Source organism: Euleptes europaea, chromosome 19 (genome assembly GCF_029931775.1).
Source record: "Euleptes europaea isolate rEulEur1 chromosome 19, rEulEur1.hap1, whole genome shotgun sequence".
NCBI classification, from domain to species: Eukaryota; Metazoa; Chordata; class Lepidosauria; order Squamata; family Sphaerodactylidae; genus Euleptes; species Euleptes europaea.
Window position 1 is genome coordinate 4038713 of NC_079330.1, and position 4121 is coordinate 4042833.

Genomic DNA, 4121 nt, shown 5'->3' on the forward strand with positions numbered 1-4121 from the left:
TACAGCTTATGCAGAGTTTTGAACCCATTTGACCAGCTCAAAAGTTCATGCAGCTATTTTTGTTGTTGTATTGAACTATTGTTGTTTTAATGTTTTAACTTTGTAATACTGGTCAAGGACTGCAACAAATTATAATGAATGAATGAATGAAATGAGGACAGCCGTCTACGAAGCCTCCTTCCTTTCATACACCGGCCCAGGATGGGAACCTTGAAGCGAAGGCTTACCCCTGGTTCTGTAACACACATGCTGCTGCCAAAGGGTTATTTATAACCTGCGTGCAGCTCTGGAACTGGTTTGGTCAGTTAGAAAGCACACCAATGAACCTTTTAACAAACAAGATGCAGGACATCCTATTGGTAGGAAAAGGTGACTCGAAACTGGCAATTGGGAAATAGAAAGTCCTGGGGCTACATTTGCACCTTTGCATTCAAATGTACAGTGTTCAGTGGTGCTTTTCTTCTTGCAGATGCCTTATGCTGAGGCAAATGTCAGCCTAGAAGAGGCATGCCTGCGCACGTGAGCATGAAGAAATAGTACCTCCCCTCTCAAGATCACAGGGGTGTGTGTGTGCGTATATATTCCTGATTAATTGGGTGGGTGCCTGTTTAGTTCATCAGAAAATAGATTAATCTAACAGATTACACTGATTAAAAACTGCAGCCCCGATCATTAATAAAAAGGTACGTTGTGGGATCTGTGTACACCAGATATCTAACAGTCAAGTGTGGGTCCATCTGCGGATACTAAAATCCGTGGATTGGGCCCCCTCTGAAATAAAAGAGAGAGTTCTGTAAACTTGGGGTACTCGCCAGGTTTGCAGAAAAAATGGAAAAGGTTAAAAATACATTCAGGGGTTTAAACGTCCCCCCTCCCCAAAAAAGTGTTGTCTGTGCATGTGCAGACCAAAAATCTCCTTCCTCCAGCAATGGTAGGGATGCAGAGAGCCACAGTGGGCCCAGTAGTGAGATGAGGGGGCAGGGAGCCATGGTGGGCCCAGTGGGGGAGGCTGGGAGTTGAGCCAGGCTCACCGGTGTGATCGTGGTAGGGAATCACAGTGACCCTGGCAGCAGTTACAGGGTGCAAAAGAAGCTAAGAGAGGGAAGGATTCCCCTGAGCATATCACGGGTGCTCACTTGTTATGTTCTATTTGTGAGACGGAAATGAAAAGAAATGGCAGGTTTCTGCCACAAGGTAATCACTAACATTGGCTCAGTGGTAGAGCCTCTGCTTGGCATGCAGAAGGTCCCAGGTTCAGTCCCCAGCATCCCCAGTTAAAAGGACCAATTGATAGGTCATGTGAATGACCTCTGCCTGATACTTTGGAGAGCCACGGGGAGGGACCATGGCTCAGTGGTAGAGCATCTGCTTGGCATGCAGAAGGTCCCAAGTTCAATCCCTGGCATCTCCAGTTAAAGGGACTAGGCCAGTAGGGGATGTGAAAGACCTCTGCCTTGGACCAAGGGTCTGATTCAGTAGAAGGCAACTTAATGTGTTCAACAGTTGACAGCGGCTGTTCCCACACGAGTAATCTGCCTTGGGCTCGCTGCTATGGGGAAGCGGGTTGGTTCACATGAACACATGAAGCTGCCTTATACTGAATCAGACTCTTGGTCCATCAGTCAGAGCCCTGCTTCAGTACAAGGGCCCCCATCCTGCGGCCATCTATCAAACCTCCTCAGCCCAGCTCTGCACTTGCCTTCAATCCCAACGGCCTGAATGCACAGGGCTCGCACAGTCCGTTGCACAGTAGCCAGGCAACGCTCTTCCTGCTGTGCGGGAAAGCAAGGCGGCACTCGAACAAGAAAGAGGGCAAATGAATTAAGGTTGGGAGGGAGTGAAGCAGGAGGGGGCTGCTCTGCTAACAGCGCTCTGCAAACAGCTCTTGGGAGAGCCCCCCAGACCAAAGGCTGTGAGCAGAGGATGCTAGCAAGCAAGAAACCAAGCTGGGACCAGGGTCTGCCTGAGACCTTGGAGAGGAGGAGGAGAGTTCGTTTTTATATGCCAACTTCCTCTACCGCTTAAGGAAGAATCAAACCTGCTTACAATCGCCTTCCCTCCCGCTCCCCAGAACAGACACCCTGTGAGGTAGGTGGGGCTGAGAGAGCTCTAAGAGAGCTGTGACTAGCCCAAGGTCACCCAGCTGGCTTCGTGTGGAGTGGGGAAACAAATCCAGTTCACCAGATTAGCCTCTGCCGCTCATGTGGAGGAGCAGGGAATCAAACCCGGTTCTCCAGATCAGACTCCACCGCTCCAAACCACTACACCACGCTGGCTCTCCTGCTGTTGGTCTGAGTAGACAGTGCTGACTTGGATGGACCCAGGGTCTGATTCAGTATAAGGCAGCTTCATGTGTTCATGTGTCCAACAGACCCCAGGCTTTTCCATCACTGTTCTGTTGACTGACGAAATCTTTTGTGACGGGAAGTGACCCAGGGATGGGAGGGCTCAGGGGCTCACAGGCACACCCTTCGGGGACAGCAGCTGCCTGTTCCAACTGGTAATTGGCTGGTCTGATATTCAGTTCAGCTCTGCAGTTTGTGGCCTTTTGTCCCCGGTGTGACCCTCCCCGCACCCAGAAGAGAAGCGCTTCAGGCTGCTGTGGCCAAAAGCACTCAGTTTTTTAGCATCTCAGAGATAAACATACATATGGGGGGGCAGATCCTTCCATGAGCCACAGCTAGAGTAGCCAACTCTGGGTTGAGAAATTCCTGGGGGTTTAGGGGGTGGAGCCTGGGGAGGGTGGAGTTCAGGAATGGGAAGTGACCTTGGTAGGGTTGCCAACCTCAAGGTGGTGTCTGGAGATCTCCTGCTATTACATCTCCAGCTGATAGAGATCAGTTCATCTGGAGAAAATGGCTGCTTTGTCCATTGGACTCTATGGCATGGAAGTCCCTCCCCTCCCCAAACCCTGCCCTCCTCAGGCTCCACCCCCAAAATCTCCAGGCATTTCCCAACCCCATGCCGGCAAACCTAGACCTTGGTGGGGTATGGTGCCGTAGAGTCCATTCTCCAAAGCAGCCATCTCTATGGAAACTGATCCCCGTAGTCTGGAGATCAGTTGTAATTCCAGGGCGTTTCCAGGCTCCGCTAGCCACGGCCTGCTTTTCCAGATGCACAAAAGATGCTTAACATCCATATCCTAAGAGCTAGAAGCTTGCTTGCTGTGAAATCTTGCTACTTAGTTAAATCAAAAACAAAGCGTTACAAGATGGCTTTTGTTGTTGCCTTTTCCCGCCATCTTGCTGTCCTGGCACCATGGTGCGCATGCATGTTCTGGCAGATGCTCTGAAAAGCATCAACAATGCAGAGGAACGTGGGAAACGTCAAGTTCTCACCAGGCCGTGCTCCAAAGTAATTCTGCAGTTCTTAAACTGTGTTGACGAAACAAGGTTGCATCGGTGCATTTGAGATCATCGATGAGCACAGAGCCGGGGAAATAGTTGTGAACCTCACAGGCAGACTCAACAAGGGTGGTGGCGATCAGTCCAAGATCTGATGTCCAGCCGAAGGATTTGGAAAAGCGGCAGAACCACCTGCTTCCTTCACGCCAGTTTGGGTACATTGTGCGGGGCACTTCTGCTGGGATCACGGACCAAGAGGAAGCGAGGCGAAAACATACGGGAGGGATAATCCGGGAGTTCCTTTTCTAAACTTGTAAAAAATAAAAATAAAGGCAGAAAAACTGGAAAAAATGGCTGTTGTTGTGGTTGTCGCCACGAGAGGGCAGCTGACGACTGCAGGCGGCCGCCGAAATCCACTTCCTCAGGAGGTCTTTGTGGATCCCAAAATCTCAGGGTCAGGGGTGCGGCTCAGTAGTCAAGCAGCAGGATAGGGGGAAGTCTGGGCTGTCCGCGTGCTGGATGCACACTTTGGAGAGCAATGAGGCATCTGTTCAGGAATGTGCTGTCGACTGACGAAATCTTTTGTGGCGGGGAGTGACCCAGGGATGGGGTGGGGTCAGGGGGTCACAGGCACACCCTTTGGGGGCAGCCAGAAAGCTGAGCCGGCTCAGACCAGGAGGGAGAGTCCCGAAGTCCAAACCGGCCATCGCAGTCCGTTGGCGATAAATAACGGGTCATCCCATGTGCAGAACCAAAGAGTTGGCCAGAAATATGAGT

General features: G+C 51.0%; 1 pseudogene; it reads left to right on the plus strand.

The window, feature by feature from the left end:
• The first annotated feature begins 3230 nt into the window (after window positions 1-3230).
• LOC130491705 (40S ribosomal protein S15a-like) lies at window positions 3231-3653 on the plus strand (annotated as a pseudogene).
• Window positions 3654-4121: the final 468 nt, after the last annotated feature.